This window comes from Rutidosis leptorrhynchoides, chromosome 9 (genome assembly GCF_046630445.1).
Source record: "Rutidosis leptorrhynchoides isolate AG116_Rl617_1_P2 chromosome 9, CSIRO_AGI_Rlap_v1, whole genome shotgun sequence".
Taxonomy (NCBI): Eukaryota; Viridiplantae; Streptophyta; class Magnoliopsida; order Asterales; family Asteraceae; genus Rutidosis; species Rutidosis leptorrhynchoides.
Genome location: NC_092341.1, coordinates 221,660,514 through 221,677,463, shown reverse-complemented (window position 1 = coordinate 221,677,463; position 16,950 = coordinate 221,660,514). Strand labels below are relative to the sequence as shown.

Genomic DNA, 16,950 nt, shown 5'->3' with positions numbered 1-16,950 from the left:
TATTTGTAATAAATAATATACAATAAATACTTTAATAAGAATTTAATATATAATATATATAAAATAGTTATAATTAAATTATTTAGTAATATAACTTAAGATTTATTTATTTGATTACGAGTATATATGTTAATATACACATCAATGATATAGGTTCGTGAATCCGAGGCCAACCCTGCATTGTTCAGTTCCGTCGTATGCATATTTTTACTAAAAAATATCGTATAGTGAGTTTATTTGCTCCCTTTTACTCTTTACATTTTTTTGGGACTGAGAATACATGCGCTGTTTTTACAACTGCTTTATTAAATGCCTTTGAAATCTATATTTTTGGACTGAGATACTTTTATAAATGTTTGACGAGATAGACACAAGCAAAACATTCCTCGAATGAATTATTATGCAGACAGAAGTTCTGTGGATTATTATTGAATTAGTTGGACGTTATAATTGCCACTAATTGTTGTGAATATTTCCCCTGTTTATTATTGCTTGGTAACCTAAGAATTAGAAACGGGTATGGCCCTAATTCACGCGAATCCTAAAGGTAGCTATCGGGTTTAACACCCCCACGCAGAATGTTCACTAGACGGAAGAGCTAGTGGGCGTGGTGTTTAGTACTTCGAAGTTTATATGATTATTATACAGACGAGATGTTCTGTTTTGGGGATATTATTTATGCGCATTATATGTTAAGGTCGGTTACCAAGCCAAGCAATGAATGAAAAGTGAATGTTATGTATCGAGAGAATGATTTTATACACAGGTTATGTGTATGATATTTTTGTACACGAGATATGTGTACGGTTACTAAGATTTATGAAAATGGTTTTGTACACGAGATAGGTGTACTGTATTTGAATCTTGTGGTCTATCAAAATGATGAATTTTTATTGTTTACGATAAACTTATGAACTCACCAACCTTTTTGTTGACACTTTAAAGCATGTTTATTCTCAGGTATGAAAGAAATCTTCCGCTGTGCATTTGCTCATTCTAGAGATATTACTTGGAGTCATTCATGACATATTTCAAAAGACGTTGCATTCGAGTCGTTGAGTTCATCAATATTATTACTAAGTCAATTATGTTGGATATATTATGAAATGGTATGCATGTCGTCAACTTTCGAAGTAATGAAAGTTTGTCTTTTAAAAATTAATGCAATGTTTGTAAAATGTATCATTTAGAGGTCAAATACCTAGCGATGTAACCAAATGTAATGTATTCGTCCAGATGGATTAGGACGGGTCATTAGAGTTGGTATCAGAGCGGTGGTCTTAGCGAACTAGGTCTGCATTAGTGTGTCTAACTGATAAGTCGTTAGGATGCATTAGTGAGTCTGGACTTCGACCATGTCTGCATGTCAAAAGTTTTGCTTACCATTTCATGTCAAAAATTACCTTCTTATTATTCTTAGTCTAGACACTTCTTATTGCATTGATTGCATGAATAGTGTGGAGACAAAATTCATATCTTAGCGTGTTTGCTAATCCATATCTTAGCGTATCTGTTACTGTAGACTTTGTCTGACACGTTTCCTTAATTTTCTCGTAATCTACGGGATCTTCTGTACTATACATAGATATTCTATGTAATTAGAATATCATCCGATATCCGAAAATCATTTCATAAAATCCTTTACCTAACCGTGCAAGATGAATTCCGCAACTAGTTCAAGTTCGTCAGATTCCGATAACTATTCCGATATGGATTTTCACTCGAGCTCCGAAAGCAGTGTAACTGGAATGGATCAACCGATTAGCCATAATCTATTCTGGATGAATTGGGGCTGGGTTCGTAGCCTCCTCAATCATTGGATACAAGAAGAAGGTGATCCTTTCGATCCACCACATTCACCTCTTGGCGATGAACCTGAAGCACTTACCGGCGAACCTGTTCGAAACACCATCTTCTCTCTCATTTCTAGAGTATCCCATCACGATTATATACTATATCAAATTCTAGATCTTATTTATCCGCTTGTCCGAACCGACAATCACCCCGGCGTAATAGAAGAAGTTAACGAACTTCGCGCTCGGGTAATGGCTTTGGAGAATATGGTGCAAAGGTTACAAACACCAGCAGCAGCACCAGCAGCATAACCAGTACCACTATCATCAACGCCAACAGTACCATTACCACCTCCAACCACAACTGCGTCTCAAACCTCAACTTTACAATATGTCCCACGAACATCAATGTCCTACGCACCATAGATACCAAGGAGTACCAACAACAATGAACGATGAAGTATTGTTCCATAACTTCATTGAAGAAATATTCTGCAAAGAATATGTGATTTCTAAAAGTTTTAGAGATTATTTATTCTAGCTCAAACCGAAAAGCAAATGAGATTAATATCATGTTAACTCATTAAATCCATGATTACATCTGAAGAAAATATATATGTATATATGTTTTCATAAAGATTGTAATTAAAAATTCTTTTGTACAAACTGTTAATGGTGAGAATATTTTAACGGGTAGGTAATACCCGAGGAATATTTAGATTTCACATTAATAAGTTACACTGTACATTCTTCGAATCTAATTCAACAGTCATTTACTATCCTACTTACATCCACAGATATACGTATCCATTCACCGCAGAATAACCATTTTCATTCAATTTCATATTTGGATTTTGACCTATAAGAATCCAACAAGTGGCATAATGAATAAAACATTGGACAAAATAAAATTTGTTAGAAACAAACAAATTAATTATGAGAAATTTTGTTAAGAATCCACGCTAACTATTCCTAGCTAACTGTTAATTTCGTATTACCTTTTAATTATCGCAATTTATTTATCACAATTTAAATTCTCGCAATTTTATTTATTGTCATTTAATTTCTGTTATTTATTTTACGCACTTTAAATCGGGACACGTATACAAGGTTTTGACATATCATATCGATGTCATCTATATATATTATTTGGAATAACCATAGACACTCTATATACTGTAATGATCGAGTTCGCTATACAGGGTTGAGGTTGATTCTCAAATAATATATATACTTTGAGTTGTGATCGATTCTGAGACATGTATATAACGGGTCACGACATGTACTAATTAATTCGAATATAATATATTAAACTATATATGAATTGTTGAATTACTAATTGTAGACTGCTAACTGTGGACTAATAACATTAGACAATTAAAATGAATTAAAATATTGATTATAACATATGAAACTAAACATTTCTCCAAGTTTGCCACTTGATTTCACCTTAAACCTCATTTGTATCTTGACGATTATAATCTGCGTTCTAACTTTTCATGATTTTTGAAAACACCTCAATCGAGAGGATGAACCAACCACACTTCATCTACGAAAGAAAAGATTTATGCATATAGTTATGCACATGAAAAACATTCGAAAACTGAGTAAACATTTAACACGTAGCTGTGCTACTTCCTTTAGTGTTATTATTACCTAAAATTACTTGGTAATCCCTTTCAAAGTAGCAAATTTTATCACAGCTCCAGCAAGTCAACCTCGACTTTTCATCCGAAATAGCCTTATTATAACCCTGATATATATACGATTACCCTTTTCGTCATTGTTACCGGGGAACCGTTTATATTCCACCACATTAACAGTAAACTTACCAGTAACTCCTTTGATCTTTGATTTTTCGAAAAATCATTATATATACCAAAAACCCTATCATATACACATCCGCATCTTGTAACGAAAATTTGCCATACCAATTACCGAGAATCAGCAACCAGTATTTCGAATCTCGCAGCGTTTCTACATCAACAGTTACTTGTATACATATAACCTTAATCTCCTAGAATTATGATCTTCAATTCTGAATTTCTGAAAAGCGCTTTAGCCTATGAATCAGTTTTCCGAGTTTTGAAAAAAACTAAGGAAGCAGTGAAAACTGAAGACTGCCTTAACAGTCAAAAGTTTGATGATAAAGAATGGAGTGATGGAAACACTCAATGGAAAAATTTGTACTGAAAAACGGATTGAGCAAACTATGAAGGAGTCTCTGAACAAATCACAAAGACTAAACCTGTATTCAAAGAATCCAAATGATTCAGTACCTGCTGAAGTCATTAGCGAATACCTTGCTCCATAATTGCTCTAAATCATTGTGAATGAATTTCTTCATCATCCATCGATATTAGAAATTCTAAAATATCATCGTATCTGTCATTATAAATATCCTCGATATTTCAGAAGATATTTTCATAACTATTCTGATCCGATATTAATTATCTCTCCGTATTATCTGTATTATATCATAAAAGATACTGTTTTAGTTTCTAAATTTCTGAAAAATTCAAGTTTAAATTAAAAATGTTTTTGAAGTAGTGTTGGAAATTGAAGCATGAGTTAGTATAATATAATGACACTTGATCAACGTGATTATATTACAGTAAGTCATGCTGAGTTTCTAATAAAACGTGATGATTCACAGTACCATCATCATGTGCCATGTTACACAACTCTTACACTCTATCTAATCTATAAACAAAATCAAGAATATATTTTCTTGATAATTCTATCTTTTCCAGTGACTTCTGATAATTTGACAAATGTTTCGGAAATATGAATTTAAGTATAAAAATGAGAGTTGTGGAAATAATGGGACGAAAGAAGTTCATTTATAGTGAAATATTCGACAGAGCAATCAAAACAGATTATTGCATTTAATCAAAGAAGATCCTAATTTTCTTAATTACCAAAGAATCAAATCTTATTACGAAGATTTTCTCTAAATTCCTTGAATTCCGAAAATCAACCGTGACGAACCTACATCTACTTATTTCACTCTTTTGTGATAGCTTCACTCGCACTCTTCACATAAATGAATTGTTTGATCTATATTATTCACTGATGATAAAAACTCTAATTTCTAGCTCGTATGCGTCATGAAAACATATTTATTGTCAGCCATGACCATTCCAATCAAATTTCGGGACGAAATTTCTTCAACAGGTAGGTACTGTGACGACCCGGAGATTTCTGACCAAATTTAAACTTAATTTTTATATGATTTCGACACGATAAGCAAAGTCTGTTAGGTTGAGTCTCAAAAATGTTGAACTGTTTTATATATTTAATTGACCTTCGACCATTCTCGACGATTCACGAACCATTATTTGTAAATAAATGTGTATACATATAAAAATAAATATAAATATATGTATAGAGTATACTAAATATAATTATTTAATCATTGTAATACTCGTTGGACGTTTCGATTATTATTTAGAGAAGTTTAATTCAAACTTATATGATTTTAAAATAAACGGTGATCCGAAAATGAGTTCTATAAATTTTAGGCTTACAAAAAATGTATTTAGGACCTAGTTATTAAATTTTAACACTTTTTATATTTTACCTAGAATTGAGAGGGACAGTTGATGTAATTTTTATTTAATAGTTAATGATCGAATTTTATATCATAATGACCAAAATAAATAAATATAGCTAATTTAAAAATATGAAATTTTTCTGAGAACTTTTATCCACCACTAATTATCAACGGAGTACGATATAATATCCGTTGAAAACTGTAGATAGAGTAATGACACTGGAGGGGCGGCTAATTATTTTAACATGTTTTAAAAATTGTATGATTCATATTTATTTATAATGTTTTCAACTTTCTAGTACAATGATTATCTTTATAATACTCCCACTTGTTTCAAGTATGCAGCCGTGGTTTAAGATTTCAATATGAGAGTTAGTGTTGTGTTAATCAAAAACAAAGATATCACCTACCCCAGAACTGTTTCATGCATACTATTTCCATTCTCTTTTCTTGCTTCTATAAATCCATCATTTAATCACCAGCTTTAGTCATCAACCCAACACAACACCTAAGTTATATTGGTTACTACTACTAGACTATTATTTCAAATTTGATCACAAGACACCACAACATCTTCGGTTCCTCTTTGGGTTGCAAGATCAAACCCGAAAACATCACCACACCACCACCGTGAACACCATCACCTCTAACCGATAACCATCTTCAACATGAAAACCATCTTCCATCACCTTGACCGCCACCACTAGGATCACAATCATCACCACCATTAAAGTAACCACCATCGGGTATAACCACACCTGCCACCACCCATTTAACCACAACTTGATGCACCACCGGTTGCTGCTATAGAGTGTATCTGTTTCGCAATAAACCACCACGACACATCGAGCACCATATTATTACCACCACCTTTGATCATCATTTTTCTATTTTAACATCACCATCAAACCCATTTTTTTTTGTATTGGACGACCCCAAACCCAAAATAAAAACCCTTTCTTTTTCTCGGCTGTAACGGCTACAATACAAACCACCACAAAACCTTTGAAACCTTTGTTGTTGCTTCTTGTTACTATTGATCATCTTCTCCAAAACACTGCAACTATTTCCGGTTGACCATGGTTTCTAGCATGTTCGAAGAACTCCACTAAACCATCACCTTTGGATCTCGCTACTGCTTTTATTCTGGTTATATTCAAATACCAACACCACCATAAAATCAACCCATAACAGTTTCCTAAACCATAGCCACCACCGATTAATTCGTTTCCGTTCGAGTTTTCCCCCGAAATCCATCACCAAACGACAGGTTATTTGTGTATCTATGATCACTGTCATCGAAAGGCTGCTGCTATGCTATTTTAAGAAAGATGATGATTATGAGGAAAGATGATGAAGACGAGATGATGATCGTGATGGGATGATCATGATGATAATTTGATGATGATGATGGTGTTAAACAGGATGATCATGATGATACGCATGGGATGATGATGATGTTACCTACGACTGTTAGTGTTCCATTTATGTATTTAATCCGGTCTCCAGCTTTCGCTTATTCTTGTCTACCTACAACATCACCCAATAAATCTACTGCTATTATTACTTAAACTTTGTTATTGGATCATACTTGGGCCGCAGGTTATTTTTTTTATTTGGGCCAAAACCTATTCTTTGCTAAAGTGGGCTGAAGAGTTTACACTAATTGGACTGAATGAAATTTGGGCTAGATCATAGAATTGGTGATGAGTTGGATTAGATAATACATGATAATGATAATCGATGATATGATAGATGATGATGGATGACTCGTTATTGATTAGGAAAATAAAAATGATGAAATGATTTTTTGTAACGGGTAGAATGATAATAATGATGTGATGACGAGAGAATTATGTTGATCGGGTTAGCGGGACGTCGCGGGTGCAAGCCCGGACTTGGGCATTTTTTTTAGGACTACTCCTTTGAGGTAGTTACTTATCTATTCATTTATTAATATTATCATCTTATTATCATTATTATTATTATTATTATTATTATTATTATTATTATTATTATTATTATTATTATTATTATTATTATTATTATTATTATTATTATTATTATTTTTATTATTATAGGTATTAACATATAACATTTTATTATCATTATTTTAGTATTATTATAATTATTATTTTAACAAAAAAAAAGGATACTTATATAAAAATATATTTTACTACATATATCATGACTATATTAATATTACATGCTATTTTATTTAAAATGTTATTATCTATAATTATCTAACATTAATTAATTTACATAGCATATATAAATGTATTTTGGGTATATATAATCATATAGGTAAATATTAACTTTAAAACATTATATAATATTTGTAATAAATAATATACATTAAAATACTTTAATAAGAATTTAATATATAATATATATAAAATAGTTATATTTAAATTATTTAGTAATATAACTTAAGATTTATTTATTTGATTACGAGTATATATGTTAATATACACATCAATGATATAGGTTCGTGAATCTTAGGCCAACCCTGCATTGTTCAGTTCCGTCGTATGCATATTTTTACTACAAAATATCGTATAGTGAGTTTATTTGCTCACTTTTACTCTTTACATTTTTTTGGGACTGAGAATACATGCGCTGTTTTTACAACTGCTTTATTAAATGCTTTTGAAATCTATATTTTTGAACTGAGATACTTTTATAAATGTTTGACGAGATAGACACAAGCAAAATATTCCTCGAATGAATTATTATACAGACAGAAGTTCTGTGAATTATTATTGAATTAGTTGGACGTTATAATTGCCACTAATTGTTGTGAATATTTTCCCTGATTATTATTGCTTGGTAACCTAAGAATTAGAAACGAGTATGGCCCTAATTCACGCGAATCCTAAAGGTAGCTACCGGGTTTAACACCCCCACCTAGAATGTTCACTAGACGGAAGAGCTAGTGGGCGTGGTGTTTAGTACTTCGAAGTTTATATGATTATTATATAGACGAGATGTTCTGTTTTGGGGATATTATTTATGCGCATTATATGTTAAGGTCGGTTACCAAGCCAAGCAATGAATGAAAAGTGAATGTTATGTATCGAGAGAATGATTTTATACACAGGTTATGTGTATGATATTTTTGTACACGAGATATGTGTACGGTTACTAAAATTTATGAAAATGGTTTCGTACACGAGATAGGTGTACTGTATTTGAATCTTGTGGTCTATCAAAATGATGAATTTTTATTGTTTACGATAAAATTATGAACTCACTAACCTTTTGGTTGACACTTTAAAGCATGTTTATTCTCAGGTATGAAAGAAATCTTCCGCTGTGCATTTGCTTATTCTCGAGATATTACTTGGAGTCATTCATGACATATTTCAAAAGACGTTGCATTCGAGTCATTGAGTTCATCAATATTATTACTAAGTCAATTATAGTTGGATATATTATGAAATGGTATGCATGTCGTCAACTTTCGATGTAATGAAAGTTTGTCTTTTAAAAACGAATGCAATGTTTGTAAAATGTATCATTTAGAGGTCAAATACCTCACGATGTAACCAAATGTAATGTATTCGTCCAGATGGATTAGGACGGGTCATTAGAAACGTGACTCGAACCCGAGACCTCTCGTTCCTCAACATAAGACCGTAACCAATTCGCCATCCTTGTTTTTCTGAAAATAACCACAACTTAAATTTATAAAAACCTTTTCTGTGTTATTCCTTCTTCCTCTTCTTTGTTTCAATAATCGACCAGAGTTCGATACCACTAAGAAAAATGTTTCTTATTAAATGTTTAGGATTTGTAGACGATACAGAAATGATTAGAGGTGGATTAAAATCAATTAAAACAAAAAAAATAAAAAAAAGAAGCTGCAACAGCTTTTTAAGAACGCGTATAAACTTTAATTCAAAATCGAACTTTTAAAATGTTTTAGACCTCGATTATTGAATGAATCACGTTCTAAATAAATCCTAGAAACTTTCTCGATCCTTAATTTCAACAAAAACATTAAGCCAAAAATGAAATTTGTGATGAACACAATCGTTGACTTTTTTTGAAATCAAACTTTGACTCACGAATTGAAATTTGATATGATGAATTGGACTTTGAAATTTTACAGAAAGTTTGCAAAAGGAATTCCTAACAGAATTGCATTATTACATTTTGAAATGCAATCCAAATTAGAGCTTTTTAAAAGATGAACTAAAAAACAGAGGTAAAATGGGTTTTCTTTTAATTTTTCTGTTTTAAATTTCCAAATTGAAGGTATAATTGATAATGGTAGTACATATATAATGGTTCTTAATATCTGAATCTGATTTATTTATAACCCAAATCTGGTTGTCAACTCATAACCCTTCAGATAAATCAAAGAACAGAAAAAGAAAATAACCACAACAAAAATTAAAAGCAGACAGGGATTTTTAACAGAATTTGTTTCATAGTGGATGTGAATTCGATATAGAAGAAATATAGTACAAATCATGAACAGAAACTAAAATAATTTGATTGTGATAGATAACAGGTTACGCGTTTTATTATATCGGTATTTTATATATAGCTGTATTTATTTATTTATTTATTATATATAGCTGTATATATATTATATCTGTATTTATATAATCTATATTAATAATATATATATATATATATATATATATATATATATATATATATATATATATAAGTAATAATAATAGTTCTAATTAATAAAAATTATATTAATAATACTTATTATTAATTATAATAATAATAATAATAATAATAATAATAATAATAATAATACTAATAATAATAATAATAGAAATACTTATAATAATAATAAAAGTAAATATAATAACAATATAATGATATTAATAATAACAATAATGAAAAAAAATAATGATAATAATATTATTAATAACACTGATAATAATACCAATTTTAACAATATAAATAATATTAAATGATAATAATAATATTAACAATAATAATAATAATCTAATAATTTATACATATCTGATTTCATAATTATATCATACTATTATTAATTCTGATGTTAATATTAATATATTTATTTTAATAATACTAAAAGTAATAATATTATAACAACTATATTTTAACTTGTAATTAATGTTATACATTATTATTTATGTTATATTTACTAATTATATAATATATTCATTTTATTAGTAACTTAATTATTATATATATTATTTTAAATTTTCAATTCAATTTAAATGATTTGTTTGTATTATATTAATTTAAATTAATATATACACTTATAATTATATTTACATAAATACACATACATATTTATTTATAACAATCGTTCGTGAATCGTCGGGATTAGTCAAAGGTTAACTGAATCCATCTAAACAGTTCCATAAATTTTAAGACTCAACATTACAGACTTTGCTTATCATGTCGAAATCAAATAAAGATCAAGTTTAAATTTGGTTGGAAATTTCCAGTTCATCACAGTACCTACCCGTTAAAGAAATTTCGTCTCGAAATTTGATTGGAATGGTCATGGCGGACAATAAGTACGTTTTCATGACGCATATAATGAAGCGACCCATCCTAATCCATAAGGACGAATACAATAACATATGGTTACATTGCGAGGTATTTGACCTCTATATGATACATTTTACAAACATTGCATTCATTTTTAAAAGACAAACTTTCTTTACATCGAAAGTTGACGGTATGCATACCATTTCATAATATATCCAACTATAATTGACTTAATAATAATCTTGATGAACTCAACGACTCGAATGCAACGTCTTTTGAAATATGTCATGAATGACTCCAATTAATATCTCTAATATGAGCAAATGCACAGCGGAAGATTTCTTTCATACCTGAGAATAAACATGCTTTAAAGTGTCAACCAAAAGGTTGGTGAGTTCATAAGTTTATCGTAAACAATAAAATTCATCATTTTGATAGACCACAAGATTCAAATACAGTACACCTATCTCGTGTATGAAACCATTTTTCATAATGCTTAGCAGAGTAGGTTCGTATCCTTTTCTCCCCCGTAGGTTGCCTCGCGATTTTTAAATAATCGTGCACATATCTCGTACACAAAAATAACACATAACCTGTGTATAAAAATCATTCTCTCGATACATAACATTCAACTTGATTTCATTGCTCAACATGGTAACCGACCTTAATATATAATGCGCATCAATAATATCCCCAAAACAGAACATCTCGTCTGTATAATATATAAACTTCGAAGTACTAAACACCACGCCCACTAGCCCTTCCGTCTAGTGAACATTCTGGGTGGGGGTGTTAAACCTGGTAGCTACCTTTAGAATTCGCGTGAATTAGGGCCATACCGGATTCTAATTCTTAGGTTACCAAGCAATAATAATCAGGGGAAAATATATTCATCAATTGGTGGCAATTATCATGTCCACCCAATTCAATAATAATCAACAGAACTTCTGTCTGTATGATAATTCATTCAAGGAATATTTTGCTTGTGTGTATCTCGTCAAACATTTATAAAAGCATCTCAGTCCAAAAATATAGATTTCAAAGGCATTTAATAAAGCAGTTGTAAAACATTTATAAAGCAACGCATGTAATCTCAGTCCCAAAAATGTAAAGAGTAAAAGAGAGCAAATGAACTCACAATACAATATTTTGTAGTAAAAATATTCATACGGCGGAACTGAACAATACAGGGTTGGCCTCAGATTCACGAACCATTATTATTCATATATGTATTAATATACATAATCATAATCGAATAAGTTTTTATATATATAACTTATTAATTATATCATTTTTATATTAATAATATATTTATGTTTCATATATTCCTTTTATATATAAAAATATTTTGTTATGTTATATGTGTTATATATATATATATATATATATATATATATATATATATATATATATATATATATATATATATATATATATATATATATATATTTCATTTGTTTATCAAAACAGTAGTTCTAGTTGTACTAAGTTAATATTAGTAATGATAAATATAGTGATAATAACATTAATAATATACTTGTGTTAATAATATCAATTCTATTATTTATAAAATGGTATTAATACTAATATTTATGAAAGTACTAATAAATTGTATTATTTATAATAGGATTAATATTACTAATCATAATAACAATAACTAATAATAATAACAATAATATTAATGATTTTAATAATACTTATAGTAATAATAATGTTAATGGTGATAATAATACTACTTTTAATAATATTAATATTAATAGTGATAATTATACTAAGATGATAGTTTTAATTATATTGGTACTACTAATATTAACATTAATGATATTCCTAATTCTAATTCTAATAATAATAATAATACTAATAATGGTAACCAAAATAATAATAATAATGGTAATAATAACTATAATAACTAATGATAATACTAATAATAACAATAATAATTATAATTATAATTATAATCATAATAATAATAAAACTAATAATAATAATAATAATAATAATAATAATAATAATAATAATAATAATAATTTTTACAATTAAGGAACTACCTTAGAAGCTTTTTTTAAAAAATAAAGTGCCCAAACCCGGGCTCGAACCCATGACCTCTCGCTCACCCATAACCACACTAAACCATCGAGCTACTGCTTGTATTGCTGTTTTAATTATACAGCCTAAACTATATAACCCGTATTACTCAGTTCCATTATCTTCTTCAAATTTGCAATCAATCTCTTAACCCAATCATATCAGTTAGCTTGTGAATCAAATTTATGTTATGATTTTTGAAACAGAAATAGTTTGTGTGGTTGTTTGAATTGATTAAAACGAAAAATAAAATAAAATAAACGTAAAAAAAAAAAAAACTGTAACAGCCCGTTAGAACACCACATGAACTCAAATCCAATTCTTGAATTCTAGTTCGTTTTAGATAAAAGTTATAACATGAAAGAAGTTGTAAACGATTCCTAAAAACTATCTGGACCTTCAATTGATCTTAAAACCTCGAACTGAAATCAAATTTCGCGATTAACAACCCGTTTGACTTTTGAAATAAGAAGTTTGACTCAAAAATTGGAATTCCTTATAATGAATTGGACCTTGAAACTTTGCAGATAGTTTTAGAGAAAGATTCCTAATAAAACTGCATTAAAGGATTTTTAAAATTTGTTAGGAAATCGAGCTTTTGGAAAATGGAGTAAAAACAGAGCGGGCGACCTTTTTTCTTAAAAACTGAAATTGAATTTCTATGTTTTAATCCAATTTGTGATAACAGAAAATTATATAAAGATTATGTGGCATTATTACAGTTTAATTGACTCAAATGGCGTTTGTTTTATAGCTTGATTGGCTCCACAGAATAACATTCGTTCAGGAAAATATAAGATAAAAACAGATTACCATATCGACTTGATTTGTACGATTGATTAGGATGTTTATCAGTTTATGAGACAAGAAACAAAATTAGATACAGTTTGATTGCAACTGGAAACTGAATTTGATTCCTTAAGTATAGATACGTGTATATATATATATATATATATATATATATATATATATATATATATATATATATGTATGTATTTAATATGTATGTACTGTATTTTGTATAAGTATATGTATATGTATCTGATTATAATCTATATTAATAAATATATACATGTATTATTAGTAATATTAATACTAATATTAAGTATATAGATAGTAATAATAATAAAATTAATACTAACAAGCCAATAAAATTAATACTAACAAGCCAATTGGCCAACCGCGCTTCGCTGCGGTCAAACAGCTGGCCATCATAGAGTCACATTTCGTTGACGCTATTAAGTAGTAGTGTCATATAACACCAACTGTATACACAATAACATGACTAAAACGTTATTTATATTACAGGCACTGTTGGTTACTTATAAAAGAGTAGGAATGTAGGATAATAGTTTGTTTTTATGTTACAAAAGAGAGAGAAAGAGAATCAGTTGTACATACGTTGCTATTACAGTAGTCCCTAAAAGCGGTTGTCATCCTGATTTAAACTTGCTTTAGTCTTAAAGTTCTTTTTCCTTGTTTCCCTTTAAATCTTTTGCTGGTGTATCTATCATGTGGCGTGTAACATTGTTTGTTAGTGGTGTCGATATGTTATTGGAATTAGTTAATAGAAAATAGTTTTTTACATACCTTGCTACAATGGGAGCTGCCTCTTTGCTGATGTGCTTTCATTTGGTGTTGTGGATGACGAAGTGCAACTTGCGTTTTCGGTTACAGTTGATGGTTTGAAAAAGTGCTTGACTATTTATTCGTTGGGCTGGTTTAGGAGGGAGGAGCCGAATTGGAATTAAAAGATGTGTCTTGTACCTTCCAGACCTTTGATTATTAGTGGTAATTGTTGGCGTTTTTCAGGTTATATTTATGATATGATTGATTGGCATGGTTGGCCTGTAAGTTTTGTTACTGATTCTTCAAAGAAAGTAAATCTAGCCTCTCCAGTGTCGTCTTGAAAGATCACCTTAAAACAGTACATGCAGTTGATTTTTTGTTACAGTTTTGAAAGATTTTTGCTGGGATGACTGTTAGTTCCTGTGGTTATCGTCTTGTTGTCTGTGATCGATCCAACCTATACCAGCTCTGATATCTTGAGTTTCTTTTTGCATGTTTGGTAGTTATTTTCCAAGCCAATATGGCCGAAGTATGTTATTATATGTTGTAAACTTAATCAACATTATCGGATTTAATGTCAATTCTTCTGAGGGAAGCCAAACTACACATGGTATAAAACTTCAGATAAGGTAGATTTTGGGTCAACAATTTCTTAATACATTGTGTTATTCATATAGATTTATTTGTGCGAATATTTAGTGTAATATATAAATGTAAAGTTACCTTGAAAAGTGTAGCAATTTCCTGCGAGTATGTATGCGATGTTTTTCATATTCCTGTATTTTTATTCCTATGGATTCGTGAACGGTGTTCTATTCATGTTGTTGATAGGTCGACAGTGTAATCATGTTGGTACCTTTTCATGTTTGTCGAAGTAGTTAGCTCTGTTCATTTTCGGCCTAACATGTTAGTGTTAAGCAGGAAATACTTACATGATCATTAAGTCATGAAATGCGGGTATGTTAGGTTTTAGGTAGTAGTGAGTTTTCGGTAAGCTCGTAAGCTGAAGTACGCTTGCGAAGATGATTAGTTGGAGTATTTGTTAGCTGCTTTGGTTGTATAAAATGGGGTCTGTAATTTGTAAATGTGATAATAAGTTGGTGCCGGTAATTACCACCCGAATTCGTCACCCATCACGAACTAATTGCGATGAAGACATAGGGCGACCCACCAATGTTAATTGAGTCGTCTACTCGGGCACCAAAAGAAGTCATACTGAACATCTAGTTATACATCCTTATGTTCTCCATAGAATGATTACTTTCCATCAGAATTCATCATGTCAGGCGGATCTACATCTCTAGAAACCCACACACGACCTTGTTGACAACAACAATGATAGCGCAGTGATCACCCCGAACCAAAAATTAGCATCACAACTGATACAACTATAACTACAGCCACCCAAATCTTGTTAAAATGACGAAACGCCTGGAAAACAAACCAAGATAATCTTAGGAAGTAATAATTATCTAATCCTAGAGTAACATAACTTTTAGCACAACATACCTTGAGCACTAAACACGCCTGCATCATTATTGAGAGATAATCGATATATACGATCACCAGAATAAGATGGTCGTTCACAATGTCTGTTATTAGACGCTGCCACATTTTAAATCAGTTAAACAAAAGCTACACAACTACATATTAATAGATCAAAAAGAATGGAAATATTACACAAATAGAGATTTACCATTGAAATCAACATGCTGAAGAACACCTGATGAACCGATACCATAATACTGAGTATTCTTTACGTCAGCTGCAGAAGTTGCGTGGAGCCAACATCGCAAAGCGGTTGATAAGAGGTTTAACCCGCCATATGATTACAATATCTAAACATGTTCCTAACCGAAGATTGTCTCGAAGACACGGATGGTGTATTCACAACAAACAAAATATTCTCGCCACTTTCAGATAAAACTTCAACGTTGACAGATAACCTTCTTTGACGTTTTTAGGCTGCATTATACTATTGTAAATGATAACCGAAACACCTACATATTCTAAACAAAACTATATATCAATCTATGCTCTAGACAACTAAAACCAAAGAATAGCCTATACTAAAGTAGCCACCTAACTAAATTAATAATAAAAACTATAAATATAATCAAAACTTACTTGAGAAAACCAACACCCAATCTTTGTCCAGTAACCTGCAAGAACAAATAAGAATAACACATGTGAGGTTACAAAGTTACACAAATAATTAATTGCGAATTCTGAGCTTTTCTATGCTTAAAAAACAACACAAACGTAAACCGTAAATGATTTCAACTCACAAACAATCAGAATCAATGTTACTACCTTCTATTTATACCTCCATTTTTGTTACCGGTATTGTTATCGGAATTGAAACTCCCAAAACGGCTGGAAAACATGGTCTTTTCATGACTAATGAACACTAAATAAAGAATCACTAAATTAGTGGTCTCAACAAACACACAC

At 30.2% G+C, this 16,950-nt stretch overlaps 1 long non-coding RNA gene across 1 annotated transcript; it reads right to left on the bottom strand.

Annotated features, from left to right (window-relative positions):
• Positions 1 to 14,236: 14,236 nt before the first annotated feature.
• LOC139867655 (uncharacterized) lies at positions 14,237 to 16,658 on the bottom strand. Its single transcript, XR_011765907.1, has 6 exons — positions 16,624 to 16,658; positions 16,193 to 16,505; positions 16,006 to 16,101; positions 15,220 to 15,927; positions 14,518 to 15,097; positions 14,237 to 14,434 (listed from the first exon to the last, which is right to left on the bottom strand). It is a non-coding gene; the product is annotated as an uncharacterized lncRNA (long non-coding RNA).
• Between the last annotated feature and the right edge of the window lie 292 nt (positions 16,659 to 16,950).